Source organism: Felis catus, chromosome X (genome assembly GCF_018350175.1).
Source record: "Felis catus isolate Fca126 chromosome X, F.catus_Fca126_mat1.0, whole genome shotgun sequence".
Taxonomy (NCBI): domain Eukaryota; kingdom Metazoa; phylum Chordata; class Mammalia; order Carnivora; family Felidae; genus Felis; species Felis catus.
Window position 1 is genome coordinate 73,074,585 of NC_058386.1, and position 17,746 is coordinate 73,092,330.

Below are 17,746 nucleotides of genomic sequence, written 5' to 3' on the forward strand. Positions count from 1 at the left end.
TCAGTGCAAATTCTAATAATGTCATATCTGAGCCCTGCCCAGTTGCCAATCACAGAAACATCACACACCTCTAGCTGCCACCAGCACCACCATGCACTGTGCCCCTGGTAGTCATCCAGCTGTGGGGATCTGGCCTAGGCTCAGTGAAAATTTTCTACCACTGTGGGCCCACCCCCAAACCAAGCCCTTATGCTGTCATGGCCCCACAGAGCCAGCCTGTCTGGATCTCACAAACATCACAGACTGTAAGCACAGCACAAAAGAGGCAAAGAGTCAGTGCAATAGTCTGGACTTAAAGGAAAAATGATTCACACACCATAGCAGGATGCAAGCAATATACATAGGAGATTCCCCTGAAGTGCCATGTTCTGGTGAATGGAGAATGCTGCACTGCAGGGCAATATAGAACCTCGTCTTCATAAAGCCACAGCTGTCAAGAGCAGAAGACATAGCTGGCTTCACTAACAAACAGAAACAGACAAAGAAAGGTAGATAAAATGAGGAGACAGAGAAATAAGTTCCAAATAAAAGAACAGGACAAAATCACAGTAAGAGATCTAAGTGAAAGAGAAGTAAGTTATATGCCTGACCCAGAATTTAAAGTTATGATCATAAAGAGACACACTGGACTTCAGAAAAAGGTGGATGACATCAGTGAGACACTTGAAAAAGTGATAAAAAATAACATACCAGAGACAAAGAACTCAATAAATAAAGTAAAAATACAACAGATCTAATAAATAGCAGGTTACAGGAAGCAGAAGACTGTATCAGTGAAATGGAAGATAGAGTAATAGGAAAGCAATCATGCTGAACAGGTAAGAGACAAATAGTGCATAATGATAATAAACTTAGAGAACTCAGTGACTCCATAAAGTGTACCAAAATTCAAATTGTAAAGATCACAAAGGAGAGAGAAAGGGAGAAGAAAATGTATGTGAAGAAATAATAGCTGAAAACATCCTGAATCTGGGAAGGTAAACAGATATGCACATACAGGATACAGAGATCCCCCAACAGATTCAAACCAAGGAGGTCCACATCAAGACACATAGTAATTAAAATGTGTAAAACAGTATTTATAAAGAATTTTTAAGTTTGCAAGAGAAAAGAAGACAGTTACATACAAAGAAAACTCCGTAAGGCTATCAGCTGATTTCTCAGCAGATTTTTTTGCAGGCCAGTAGGGAGTGATAGGATGTATTGAACGTACTGAGTGGGAAAAATCTGCAGCTAAGAATATTTTACGTAGAAAGCCTATCCTTTGTTCAGAATGGAAGGAGACATAAAAAGTTTCCCAGACAAACAAAATTCATGACGACTAAACCACTCCTACAAGAAATGTTAAGAGTTACTCTGTGAGTGGAGAATAAAAACTATAAGTAAGAATAAAAAAAATAGGAAGGACAAAATAAATGGATGTCAAAAATGGTATCAAATATATGAAATGTGGAGGGGAAAGGAGTAAAAAATGAGTTCAAAATAAGCAAACATCAGCTTTAATATAGGCTACTATATGCAGAAGGTGTTATATATAAACCAAATGGTAACCAAAAATAAAAAAAAAAAACAACAAATAGATATGCAAAAAAAAAGAGTAAAGGACCCAAATATTTTATGATAGAAAATAAGCAAACTGTGAAAGAAAGAAAGAAAAAAAAGATCAGAGAATAATTACAAAAAACAACCACAAAACAAGCAATAAAATGACAATAAACATATATCTACCAATAATTACTTTCAACGTAAATGAACTCAAATCTCCAATCAAAAGACACAGGGTGACACAGTGAATAAAAAAGTCCCATCTATATGCTGTCTAAAAGAGAACGATTTCAGATCTAAAGACACCTGCAGATTGAAAGTCAAGGGATGCAGAAATATTTATCATGCAAATGGATGTCAAAAGAAAGCCAGGGTAGCATTACTTATATTTTACAAAATAAACTTTTTTTTTAATTTTTTTTTCAACGTTTATTTATTTTTGGGACAGAGAGAGACAGAGCATGAACGGGGGAGGGGCAGAGAGGGAGGGAGACACAGAATCGGAAACAGGCTCCAGGCTCTGAGCCATCAGCCCAGAGCCTGACGCGGGGCTTGAACTCACGGACCGCGAGATCGTGACCTGGCTGAAGTCGGACGCTTAACCGACTGCACCACCCAGGCGTCCCCAAAATAAACTTTTAAATAAAGTCTGTAATAAGGAATTAAGATGGTGGAGTCGTAGTGGGACCCTACGCTTTCTTCATCTCTTGAACCCAGCCAGATAAATATTAAATCATTCTGAACACCCAAGAAATCTATCTGAGGACTGAGATCAAACTGCATATCTAGAGAAAGAAAAATAGCCACATCATAAAAGTAGGAGCTATGAAGAGTTGATTTTGGGGAGAAAATATTGCAGGTGCTGCAGAGGGGAGGGAGCCCTGATCATGGAGAGAGAAGAAATTAAAAAAAAATACATGGAAGCAAATGAAAATGAAAACATGACATTGCAAAGCCTTTGGGATGTAGCCAAGGTGGTCATCAGAGGGAAGTATATAGCAGTACAGCCCTATGCAAGTACCAAGAAAAGTCTCAAATACAGTGATTATCCTTTCATCTAAAGGAGCTAGAAAAGGACAGAATTTAAATCCTAAAGCCAGGAAACGAAGAGAATTAATAAAGATTAGAGCATAAATAGTATAAAAGGAAACAAACAAAAAACAGTAGAACACATTGACAAATCTAAGAGCTAGTTTGTTGAAAGAATTAATAAAATTGATAACCTCCTAGCCAGACTTATAAAACAAAAACAAAAACCCAAATAAATAAAATCAGGATGAAAGAGAGAGATCACAGCCAACACCACAAAAACACAAACAATTCTAAGATAATGTTATGAAAAATTAGATGCCAACATATGGAAAATCTGGAAGAAATGATATCCTAGAAAAATATAAAATACCATAACTGAAACATGATGAAATAGAAAATTTGAACAGATCCATAGCTAACAAAAAAAATTGAATCAGTAATCAAGGATCTCCCAAAAAAACAAAAGCACAGGGTAAGATGGCATCCAAAAGCAATTCTACCAGACATTTAAAGAATTAATATCTCTTCTTCTGTAACTGTTCCAAAAAATAGAAATGGAAGATAAACTTCCAAACTCATTCTATGAGGTAAGCATTACCGTGGCTCCAAAACCAGACAAACACTCCAACAAAAAGAGAGTAACAGACCAATATCCTTGATGAACCTGGATGCAAAAATTCTCAAGAAGTTACTAGCAAATTAAACACAACAGTATATTAAAAGAACTATTCACTACAACCAAGTGGGATTTATTCTAGGGCTTCAGGGTGTGTTCAACATGCAAAAATCAATCGACATGATAATAAAATAAATTAATAAAAAAAATAAAGAAAATATGAGAAAAGAAAAGATGAGAACCATATGATCCTCTCAATAGTAGCAGAAAATGCATTTGACAAAATACAGCATTCATTCTTGATAAAAAACCCTCAATAAAGTGTGCATAGATGGAACATACTTCAACCTCATAAAGGCCATATACAAAAGACCCACAGCTAATATCATCATCAATGGGGAAAATCTGAGAACTTTTATGTTCAGAAACAAGACAGGGATATCCATTCTCACCATTGTTATTGAACATAGTATTAGAAATCTCACGGGGCGCCTGGGTGGCTCAGTTGGTTAAGCGGCTGACTTCGGCTCAGGTCATGATCTCGCGGTCCGTGAGTTCGAGCCTGGCGTTGGGTTCTGTGTTGATAGCTCAAAGCCTGAAGCCTGTTTCAGATTCTGTGTCTCCCTCTCTCTGACCCTCCCCCGTTCATGCTCTGTCTCTCTCTGTCTCAAAAATAAAAATAAACGTTAAAAAAATTAAAAAAGAAATCTCAGCCTCAGCAATCAGACAACAAAAAGAAACAAAAGGCATCCAAATTGGCAAAGAAGACATAAGACTTTCATTACTCACAGACAACATGATAAACTATGTAGAAAACCCAAAAGACAAGACCAATAACTACTACAACTGATACCCGAATTCAATAATGTTTAAGAATGTAAAATCAATGTATACAAATTTGTTGCACTTGTACACACTAACAATGAAAAAACAGAAAAAGTAATCAAGGAATCAATCCAATTTAAAAATGCACCCTAAACCATCAGATACTTAGGAATAAACATTATCAAAGAGATAAAAGACTTGTACTCTGAAAAATGTATAACATTTATAAAATAAATTGAAGAGGATACAAAGAAATGGAAAAACATTCCATACTTAGGGATTGGAAGAACAAATGTTTATACTACACTAAGCAATCTACACATTTAATGCAAAATGTTTCAAAATTACAGTAGCAGTTTTCAAAGAACTTTAACAAACAATGCTAAAATTTGTAGGGAACCACAAAAGACACTGAATACTCAAAGTAATCATGAAAAAGAGAAGCTAAGCTTCAGGCATCATGATTCTGGACTTTAAGTGTATTACGAAGCTGTAGTCATCAATACACTATGGTACTGGCACAAAAACAGACACATAGATCAATGGAACAGAACCCAGAAATAGACCTGCAAATGTATGGTCAATTAACTTCAATAAAGCAGTAAAAGGTATCGAATGGAAAAAAGACTGTCTCTTTAGCAATTGTGCTGGGAAAACTGGACAGAAACATGCATAAAAATGGAACTGGTACATTTGCCTACACGATACACAAAAATAAATTAAAAATGGATGAAAAACCTAAATGTGAGACAAAAAAACATCTAAATCCTAGAGAAGAACACAGACAGCAACCTCATTGACGTCAGCCATAGAAACTTCTTACCAGACACATGGCCAGAGGTAAGGGAAACAAAACCAAAAATGAACTATTGGACTTCATGAAGATAAAAAGCTACTGAATAGTGAAGGAAATAATCAACAAAACTTCAGAAATGGGAACCTTCAGAATGGAACAAAATATTTGCAAATGACCTATCTGATAAGATGTGAGTATACAAAATCTACAAAGAACTTATAAATCTCAACAACCAAAAAATAAATATTCCAGTTAAGAAATGTAAAAAACACATGAACAGATATTTTCCAAAGAAGATATACAAATGGCTAACAGACATATGAAAACATGTTCAACTACACTCATAATCAGGGAAATGTAAATCAAAATCATGATGAGATACCACCTCATATCTGTCAAAATGTATAAAATAAACAACACAAAAAGCCACAGATGTTGGCAAAGATGCAGAGAAAGAACTCTCTTAAACTTCAGGTGGGAATGCAAACTGGTGCAGCCACTCTGGAAAACAGTGTGGAGTTTCCTCAGAAAGTTAAAAATAGAGCTAGACTATGACCCAAAAATTGCACTACTAAGTATTTAGTCAAAGAATACAAAAATGCCGATTCAAAGTGGAACATGCACCTCAATGTTTATAGCAGTATTACCAACAATAGCCAAACTATGGAAAGAGCCCAAATCTTCATCAACTGATAGATGAATGGATAAAGAAGATGTGGTATATATATGCAATGGTTTATTACTCAACCATCAAAAATAATAAGATATTTCCATTTGCAATGACATAAATGGAGCTTGAGTGTATCATGCTAAGTGAAATAAGTTAGAGAAAAACAAATAACATATGATTTCACTAATATGTGTGATTTAAGAAACAAAACAAATCAACACATGGGAAGGGAAAAAAACGGACAGGGAAGCAAACCATGAGTCTCAACTATAGAGAACAAACTGAGGGTTGATGGAGGGAGGTGGCTTTGGGATGGGCTAAATTGGTAATGGATATTAAGATGGGCAGTTGTTATTTTGAGTGCTGGGTGTAATATACAATTGATAAATCACTAAAGTCTACTTCTGAAACCAATATTACACTATATGTTTAAAAAGCTAGAATTTAAATATACATACATACATAAAACAAAGACTGTAAAGAGACAAATATTCCCTCAAGTTATTTACATATATATGTGTAAATTTATAAGTATGTATATATATATATATATATATATATATATATATATATAATAAAATAAGATAGTCCAAGAGGAAGATATAGCAATTGTAGCTATATATGCACCCAACATGAGAGCACCCTTATACATAAAACAGTTATTTAGAAACCTAAAGGAACCAATTGATAACAATGTCATAGTAGTATGGGACTTTAAAACCCATGTACATTGATAGACACATCATCCAAACAGAAAATCAACAAAGAAAGAGGGGCTTTCAATGATACACAAGAACACACGTGTTTAATGGATATATTTAGAATACTCCATCCTAAAAAATCAAAATACCCATTCTTTTCAAGTGCACAGAGAATACTCTATAAATTATCACATATTAAGCCATAAAACAAGCCATAGCCAACTGAAAAAGATCAAAGTCATACATACATCTTTTCTAAACACAACACAATAAAACTTGAAGTCAACCATAAGAAAAAAATCTGAAAAGACCACAAATCCATGGACTTTAAATATCCTGTTATTAAACAATGACTTGGTCATCTTAAAAAGAAAAGACTATGTCAAATAATACCTAAAAACAAATTAAATTAAAAAATTTAAATGGAAACACAATTTTCATAAACCTATGGGATATAGCAAAATCAATTCTATGAGGGAAGTTTATACAATATAGTTTTACCTTAAGAAGCAAGAGAAATCTTAAATAAATAACCTTACATTACACCTAATGGAGCTAGAAAGATGGAAATATTAAAGACTAAAGAATAAATCAATGATATGAAACTAAAAAAGCTATAGACAGATCAATGAAACCAGGAACTGGTTCTTTGGAAAATAAAATAAAATAAAATTGATAAACTTTTAGCCAGGCTCATCACACACACACACACACACACACACACACACACTAGAAAGGGCTCAGATACACAAAATCACCAATGAAAGAAGAGAAATAACAATCAACATCACAGAAATACAATTATAAGAGAATATTATAAGAGACAATATGGCAGCAAATTAGACAACATAGAAGAAATGGATAAACTTCTAGGAACATATAACTTACTAAAACCAAACCAGAAGAAAGAGAAAATTTGAGCAGACCAATTACCAGCAAGAAGACTGAATCAATAGTCAGAATCCCAACACACAAAAGCCTAGAACCAGATGGCTTCATAGGCAAATGGTACCAAACATTTGAAGAAGAGTTCATACATACTGTACTCAAAAGCTATTCCAAAAATAGAAGAAGGAATACTTCCAAATTCATTCTGTGGGCTATCACCCTAATATTAAAACCAGATCAGAAAAGTGCACCACAAAAAGGAAAATTCTAGGACAACATCCCTGAATAATATAGATGCAAAATCCCTAAACAAAATACTGGCAAATCATACCCAACAATACCCTAAAATGTCATTCACCACAATCATGTGGGAATTATTCAGGTAGCTAATCAACCAATGGGTTACATCACATCAATAATAGACAATATAAAACTCATATGGTCATTTCAATACATATAGAAAAAAATATTTGACAAACTATAATATCAGTTCATGATAAAAGCCCTCAACAAAGTAGGGTTGGAGGGAACATACTTCAAAATAATAAAGGCCATATATGAAAAACCCATATCATTCTCAATGGGGGAAAAACATGAGCTTTCCCACTAAAGTTAGGAAAAAGACAAGGATATCCACTCTCACCCCTTTTATTCAACGTAGTGCTGGAAGTCCTAGCCACAGCTATCAGACAACAAAAAGAAATAAAAGGCATCAAAATCTGCAAGGAAAAAGTAAAATTTTCATAATTTGCAGTTGACATAATAATCAATATAGAAAACCCAAAAAACTTCACCACTAAACTGCTTAGGCATGACAAAGGAGTTCAGTAAAGTCACAGGATACAATATCAATGTACAGAAATGTCTTTAATTTCCATACTAATAATGAAGCAGCAGAAAAATAAAGAACCAATCTTATTTGCAATTGCATCAAAACAATAAGATACATATGAATACAATTAACCAAAGAGGTGAAAGACCTGTACTCTGAAAACTATAAAACACTGATGAAAGAAATTGATGATGAAAAAAGAAATTTAAAGGTACTCCATGTTCATGGGTTGTAAGAATACTGTTAAAATGTCTATAATACCCAAAGCAACCCACACGTTGCATATAATCCCTATCAAAATACCAAAAGAATTTTTCACAGAACTAGAACAAACAATCTTAAAATTTATATGGAACATTAAATTGCCTACATAGCCAAAGAAATCTTAGTAAGAAAAGCAAATCTTTTTGAGGGATCACAATTCCATACTTCAAGTTATATTACTAAGCTTTGGTAAACAAAACAATATGCTACTGGTACAAAAATAGGTACATAAGTCAATGTAACAGAATAGAAAACCCAGAAATTAACCCCCAATTTTATGATTAATTTATCTTTGACAAAGCAGCTAAGAATATATCCAAAGGGAAAAAGACAGTCTTTTCAACAAATGGTGTTGAGAAAACTGGACAGCAACATGCCAAAAAACCTTTTTTTCACCAAAAACAAAAGTAAATTCAAAATGGACTAGATACCTAAATGGGAGACCTGAAACCATAAAAATCCCAGAAGAGAGCACAGGCAGTAACTTCTCTGACATTGTCCATAGCAACAGTTTTCTAGATATGCCATCTAATTAAAGGGAAACAAAAGCAAAAACAGAGCATTGGGACTTCATTGAAACAAATAGCGTCTGAACAGCAAAAGAAACAATCAATAAAACTAAAAGGCAACTTACAAAATAGAAGAAGTTATTTGCATATTACATATCCAATTAAGGCTTAGTATCCAAAATGTATAAAGAACTTTTACAACTCAACACCCACTCAAAGAACAAAAAACCCAGTTAAGAAATGGGAAGAAGACATGAATAGACATTTTGGCAAAGAAGACATACAGATAGCTAACAGACACATGAAAAGATGCTCACCTATCACAATTGCTAACATTAACAACACAGGAAACAACAGATGTTGGTGAGGATGTGGAGAAAGGGGAATCATTTTATACTGTTAGTAGGAATGGAAACTGGTGCAGCCACTCTGGAAAATAGTATGTAAGATCCTTAAAAAGTTAAAAATATTACTACCTTAAGATATATCAATAGCAATACTGGGAATTCAAGGAATATAAAAAGACTAATTCAAAGGGATATATGCACCCCTATATTTATAGCATCATTATGCACAATAGCCAAGATACAGAAGAACCCCAAGTGTTTAATCAATTGATTAATGAAAAAGAAGAAGTTGTATTATTCAGCCATGAAACAGCATGAAATCCTGTTATTTGCAATGACATGGATGGAGCTAAAGAGTATAATGCTAAGTGACATAAATCAGTCAGAGAAAGACAAAACCATATGATTTCACTCATGTGCAGAATTAAAGAATTTTTAAAAATGAGGAAAAGATAAAAGATATAGAGGTAAAGGAAGAAACAGACTTTTAAGTATAGAAAACCAAATCATGATTCTCAGAGGGAAGGTGGGTGGGGGATGGTTGAAGTAAATGATGAGAATTACGTAGTGCCATTGTGATGAGCACTGGGTGGTGTATAGAATTTTAGAATCACTATATCGTATACCTGAAACTAATATATCACTGTATTTTAACTATACTGGAATTTAAAGTAAAATAAAATAAAATAATAAAATAATAAAATAAAATAAAATAAAATAAAATGAAAAAATTCTTTACAAATCCAGTAATCTTAAGGTCTCCTTGGAATGGATGTGTTTTGATATATTTTTAAAACTACTATTCTTAGATTCCATACAAATTTTAGGATTATTTGTTCTAGCTTTGTGAAGAATGCTGGTGATATTTGGATAGGGATTGCACTGAATATGTAGATTGCTTTGGGGAATATCGACATTTTCACAATATTTATTCTTCCTATCCAGGAGCAAAGAATATTTTTCCATTTTTTTGTGTCTTTCTTTCATAAGCTTTCTATAGTTTTCAGTGTATAGATTTTTCACCTCTTTGGTTAGATTTATCCCTAGGTATTTTATGGGTTTTGGTGCTATTGTAAATGGGATTGATTCATTATTTCTCTTTCTGTCCCTTCATTGTTGGTGTATAGGAATGAAACCAATTTCTGTGCATTGATTTTACATCCTGCAACTTTGATAAATTCATGAGTCTGATATAGCAGTTTTGTATGGAACCAGAAAAGACCCAATTAGCCAAAGCAATCTTGAAAAAGAAAACCAAAGTAGGAGGCATCACAATCTCGTACTTCAAGCTATACTCCAAAGCTGTAATCATCAAGACAGTATGGTACTGGCACAAAAACAGACACACAGATCAATGGAACATAATCAAGAACCCAGAAATGGAACCACAAACGTATGTCCAACTAACCTTTGACAAAGCAGGAAAGAATATCCAATGGAATAAAGACAGTCTCTTCAACAAGTGGTGCTGGGAAAACTGGACAGCGACATGCAGAAGAATGAACCTGGACCACTTTCTTACACCATACACAAAAATAAACTCAAAATGGATAAGACACCTAAATGAAAGACAGGAAGCCATCAAAATCCTCAAGCAGAAAGCAGGCAAAAAACATTTTGATCTTGCCTGTAGTAACTTCTTAGTCAACACGTCTCCGGAGGCAAGGGAAACAAAAGCAAAAATGAACTACTGGGACCTCATCAAAATAAAAAGCTTCTGCATAGCAAAGGAAACAATCAGCAAAACCAGAAGGCAACTGACAGAATGGTAGAAGATATTTACAATAACATATCAGATAAAGGGTTGGTATCCAAAATCTGTAAAGAACTGATCAAATTCAACACCCAAAAAACAAATAATCCAGTGAAGAAGTGGGCAAAAGACATGAATAGACACTTCTCCAAAGAAGACATCCAGATGGTCAACTGACACATGAAAGAATGCTCAACATCACTCATAATCAGGGAAATACAAATCAAAACCACAAGGAGATATCACTTTACACCTGTCAGAATGGCTAACATTAACAACTCAGGCAAAAACAGATGTTGGCGAGGATGCGGAGAACGAAGGTCTCTTTTGCATTGTTGATGGGAATGCAAGCTGGGTCAGCCACTCTGGAAGACAGTATGGAGGTTCCTCAAAAAATTAAAAATAGTACTACCCTATGACCCAGCAATTGCACTACTAGATATTTCTCGAAGTGATACACGTATGCTGTTTCAAAGGGACACATGCACCCCAATGTTTATAGCAGCACTATCAACAATAGCCAAAGTATGGAAAGATCCCAAATGTCCATCGATGGATGAATGGATAAAGAAGATGTGGTATATATACATACAATGGAGTATTACTCAGCAATCAAAAGGAATGAAACGTTATCATTTGCAACTACGTGGATGGAACTGGAGGGTATTATGCTAAGCGAAATTAGTCAGAGAAAGACAAATATCATATGACTTCACTCATATGACGACTTTAAGACACAGAACAGATGGACATAAGGTAAGGGAAACAAAATAATATAAAAACAGGGAGGGGGACAAAACAGAAGGGACTCATAAATATGGACAACAAACAGAGGGTTACTGGAGGTGTTGTGGGAGGGGGATGAGCTAAATGGGTAAGGGGCATTAAGAAATATACTCCTGAAATCAATGTTGCACTATATGCTAACTAATTTGGGTGTAAATTAAAAAGATAAAATTAAAAAAAAAACAAAACAAAACTCCTAGTCTTAGATATTTAGATTTATCCCATTTTCTTTTTTTGTTTTTAATTTTTTTAATGTTTATTTATTTATTTTTGAGACAGAGGGAGACAGAGGGAGACAGAGCACGAGTGGGGGAGGGGCAAAGAGGGATACACGGAATCTGAAACAGGCTCCAGGCTCTGAGCTGTCAGCACACATCCTGATGTGGGGCTTGAACCCTTGAACCGTGAGATTATGACCTGAGCCGAAGTCCGATGCTTAACCGACAGCCACCCAGGCGTCCTTGTTGATCCCATTTTCTTAAAAGCAATCATGTAATAAACCCATCCCATCATCTGGATGAAATGTAACCTTGAAAAATAAATAATAATTTTACTTATTTGCTCTTTAAAATTAAAATTAAAATAGACACCTTAACCTCTTTAGAACATAATATAGACATCTTCATTTTCTTTTGTTACATGAATATCTGGAACGCACTTTAGACATGTAACATTAATACACAGATTATATTGCAATATTTTTTCAATCTGTAGGCAACTTTTAATTTCACGAATGTTTGTTTTTTATTCAGAAACAGCAAACATATTGTCCAAATAATATTGCTCATAAATAACCATCTTGATTTTTTTCACTGTGCCTTGTTTTACTTAGCTATAATGATTTTAAAACCAGAAAAATGGATAATTTGCTTGTATATCCTTTTTAGGAATTTGTAGAATATACATTCATACACATAGAAACTACGTAAGATTATGTTTTATATATGAACATAATGCTTACACAAAACTGCAGCTAATTTATGGCAAAAATGGGTTCAGTAAATGTGCTAGGCACCATAATGTCTAAAACAACCTAAAACCTTTCTGTGAGTACTGCTTTTGATGTTTCTAATTAATTTTTTGAATTCACACAACCTGATTTCTTCATCATGTTTACCATGTTGGAAGAAATGAAATATGGTTTTGTATATATTTGGAAAAATGAAATACTATGGTTTTCTGTCATTTTGTTGAAGAATGTCTCCATGTAATGACACACCCCTTTTATGACTCAACTAATATTTCAAGAGAATTGAAAGCATTAAGGATTATCTTTCTTCCTCATGTAAAAGAAAGATGTAAAATAATTGCAGTGTGTATAACATTTTTATGGGTCAAAGTTTACAAATTTCATGAAGAAACAGACATGTAAAGAAGATGTTGTTTCATAATTTTTTCCAGAGTATTGATACTTTGTGAAGGTTTTTATATCTAAAATATGCTCCGGATATAGTTGCAAAATATAATGAGATGCATTTTTTTCTAAAAATTAATATTTGCCAATCAAGCTGTTTTTTTGAAATAAGCATTTTGAGGGAAAAATATAGCTTTATTGTATGAGATCCTGTAGCTCACAGTCCCTATTTAAATATTTCTTCTCGTTTTAATCACTCAATTCTTATTTTCACTCACTTTGACATTTAATTTATAATCTGTATTACTCTTTGGAAGCATTTCTTCAAGAGCAAGTCACCAACAAACTAAGCTATTCAGATTATTTCTGACACAATAAAAATAATTTATGTTAGAATTTGGTAAGTGTATATGGCAACTAACCAATTTTATGATGAAGTGACTTTAAATTCAAATTCCTTGAAACAAATTATTGATACAGTTACCCAAGTAACCAAAAAATGTAATCAGATAGAAAATGGTGGGTTGGAATAAGAAGACTCCCAGTGAATGGATAAGAACATTAAGAAAAAATAATAAATTTTAGAGATAAACAAGTTAAATTATAATAAAGAAAAAAATATTTGAGGGGTTCTGAAAACAAGATAAAAAACAACTTTCACTTCCATTTATAAACTATTGATATTTTTGTTGTTGGCTTCAGTGATTTCAAATTAGAAGCTTTCATTTTTAATAAAAAGTAAGGTAGAGTATATAGGAAAATATTTTTTAATTAGTGTTTATAACAATATGGCTAAAAGACTATTAGAATTCACAACCCTCATAAATAAAATGAAGCTAGTAAGAATATAAAATAATTCTCAGTAAGCTTTTTGTTGTCTCAATTCTCAAATTCTATGAGATAATTTTTGTTAATATACTCATTTATAAAGTGCTTCTACTATCCTCCTCTGACATTTCATCTTTCCTGAATTAGGGCTGAAATTTTTGCCGTTTTCTAAATGCAAAATTGTTTAAAAATATTTTAAATTTATTTGACAACCTCAAAAGGAAAGATCCAGGTTCTTAAAATATAAATTGAATAGCTATAACATTTCTTATGTAGGTTAAATTAGAACCAATTGATACCCTAAATTTCACATATGGCTTAGTTTGAAAAACTCAGTTGACTTATAAAAAGTAACTTTGATTCCTAAGTGCTGTCTAGTGATATTATAAAATGTCCATTTAGGAGGAATCAATGAGTTTACAGCAAAAGATATGTAAAATTGAATAGAGATGTCTACTTGTTTCTCTACATTTATTGTCAGTACCTTTTCCTGGAATCACATGAGGGTGGTGAAGCTTTCAACAGATTTCCATTCATCTGTGGTTTGCCATTAAACAGTGTAATTTTATGTCAAAACAATATATGTTCAAGTCTGATATAAATTATGCTCTTTGTCTTGGATATAATAAAATATTTTTCATCATTCAAATTTGAGAGTTAGTCACTAAGTTTCTTACTCTATTTAGCCTAGGACTGCCCTTTAACTCCTAAATGACAGAACTACTTTTCCATCAAATACAAATTGTGTAAATCCTCTTATTGAGAACATGCTTGTTTTACTGACATAAAAATATGAATATTGTTATTAGATTAGCTGAAAAACTTAACTAGGATAATCTTATTTATTAAAATACAATTTCTGCTAATAATAATTCTATTATATGACTTATGTTTACATAGTTGTTCCAAGTGAGACTGGAAAGGCAAAAGGAACTGTTTTGTCTATTTCTAGGAATATGGACAATAATATACCTTTTTTTGGGTACTTCTGGGAAAGATGGCTGAGTAGGAGGACCCTAAGCTCATCTAGTACCATGGATATAACTAGATAACATTTAAATCAGTATGAATAACCCAGAAAATGACCCACAGACTATCAGAACAAACTCCACAAATAAAGGTAGGCAAGAGGCCACATTGAAGAAGGTATAAAGTATGGAGATATGGTTTGGTAGTGAAACAAACCATGGCCATACACAGTTGGGAGGGAGCTGGTGATGGGAAGAAGGGTGAAAAACAGAGGATCACACCAGGAAGCCCACACAAGGAAGTTCAATCCCCATATTTGGCTTTGAAAGCAAGAAGGGTCGAATTTCATAGTTCTTACAATCAGCCATACTTAAAGCTTTAAAACTTTAAAAACCAGTAGGATTAGCTCTGGAAGAGCCTAGAGGACTTTAGAAAGCTGAGTCCCCATCCTTAAAGAGAGGCATGACAATAAGCAGATGAAATACAGCTTGGTTTCAGCAGTTTTAAAAACACTGGTGGTAGATTGAAGGGAGCATTATTTACTCATCTCAGAGCATGACCCAGAGAGAGTCAGAAATCACAGGGAGATGCCTCTGGGAACAAAGGAGCTTGCAGGCACAATATCCTTCACCATGCCCAGCATAAGCATATGGCCACCTGTGGGAACCAGTATAATTTTTAAAATTGTCTTGCTCTCTATAACACTCACTATCTAACTTGCTCTGACTAAGCCCTGCTCCCCTACACTTCAATGGATATACCCTTCCTAGTCACATTGTCTCAGTCCCAGCACTATGGGTCCCTTCCCCCAGAAGACTGGTGCAAACCCCGCCAACACCACATCTACTGACCAGTGAATTTTGTGGGGCCTTGGTTCCAGTGATAGTGACCACAGGTCTCATTTCACAAGCAGACAAGTGCACATCATGTTAAAACATGCCACAACTAGCCAGGGACTAAACAATCCCCACAACAGACAAAGAGAGCCTCTGTAGAAGACTGACCTAAGGAAAAACCAGCCAGGACAACACACACAGGAGACACTCTCTGAAACACCAGGTCCTGGGGAACAGGGGACACTAAATTGCAATGTACTACAGGACCTCATCTTCATAAAGCCATTACCTTTAAGAGCAGGAAATGTAGTTATGTTCCTAACACATAGAAACGAACACAGAGAGTTAGATAAAATGAGGAGACAAAGGAATATGTATTGAATGAAACAATGGGACAAAATGACAGCAAGAGATGTAAGCAAAATGGAGATAAATAATATGCCTGATAGAGAATTTAAATACTCATAAATATACTCATTGGATTTGAGAAAAGAAAGCAGGACTTGAGTGACACCCTTAACAAAGACATAGAATATATATATATATATATATATATATATATATATATATATTTTACATTTTTTAACCTTTATTTATTTTTGAGACAGAGAGAGACAGAGCATGAATGGGGGAGGGGCAGAGAGAGAGGGAGACACAGAATCAGAAGCAGGCTCCAGGCTCTGAGCCATCAGCCCACAGCCCGACGCGGGGCTCGAACTCATGGACCGCGAGATCGTGACCTGAGCTGAAGTCGGACGCTTAACCGACTGAGCCGCCCAGGCGCCCCTAGAATATATTTTAAAAATAAACAATCAGAGAGGAGTCTGGGTGGCTCAATTGGTTAAGCATTTGACTTTGGCTCAGGTCATGATCTTGCAGTTCATGAGTTTGAGCCCCATGTCGGTCTCTGTGCTGACAGCTTAGATCCTGGAGCCTGCTTCATATTCTGTGTCTCCCTCTGTCTGCTCCTCTCTGACTCATGGTCTGTCTCTATCTCTCAAAAATAAATAAACATTTAAAAAAGAATAAATTAGAGATGAAAATCTCACTAATTGAAATTAAAAATACACTGGAGGGAGTAAGTAGTAGACTAGAAGCAGAAGAATGGATCAGTGACCTGGAGTATAGTAATGGAAAGCAATCAAATTGAGTAGGTGAGAAAAAAAAAAAGGATGAAAATAAACCTAAGGAATTCAGTGACATCATCAAGTAAAATGTTATTTGCATCATAGGTATCCAAGGAGAAGAGTGACAAAAGGAGGCAGAAAATTTACATGGAGAAATAATAGCTGAAAACCTCCCTAATCTGGAGAAGGAAACAGATATCAAGATCCAGGAGGTACAGAGAGCGGCCCCAACATAATCAACCCAAGGAGTTCCACATAAAGACACATGACAATTAAAATGGCATAAAGTAATGGTAATGAGAGAACTTTACAAGCAGCAAGAGAAAAGAGGACAGTTATATACAATCCCTTGAGGCTACCAGCAGATTTTATAGTAAAAAAAAATTTTTAAGACAGAAGGGAGCAGCATGATATATTCAAAGAGTTGAAAGAAAAAAATGTAGGTAGGAATATTACATCCAGCAGGCTATAATTCAGAATAAAAGGAGAAATAAAGTTTCCCAGACAAATGAAAGTTAAAGGAATGCATGACCACTAAAGCAGTCCTATATGAAATATGAAAGAGGATTCTTTGAGTGGAAAGGAAAGACCATAAGTAGGAGTAAGACGAGTAGGAAGCACAAAATCTACAAAAATAATTATATCTGTAAAAATTAGTCAAAAGAATCACAAAATATGATATTATATAAATATGATATTATATACCTAAGACATAGAGGGGAGAGAGGAGTAAAGAAAGGATTCAAGGTTAAGTGAGCATCAACTTATGCAGAAGATATTATATATAAACTTAGGGTAACCATAAGTCAAAAACCACTAATAGGTATGCAAAAAATAAAGAGAAATTAATCTAAATATATCACTAAAGAAAGCCCACCAAATGTGAGACAAGGGAGAAAAAAAGAAAGAAAATAACAGAGAAGAACTACAAAAACCACCATAAAACAAGTAACAAAATGGAAGTAAGTACATAAGTATCAATAAGTGTTTTGAATGTAAATTCATAAACACTCCAATAAAAAGATACAAGGTGACAGAATGGATTAAAAGAAACAAGATCCATATATA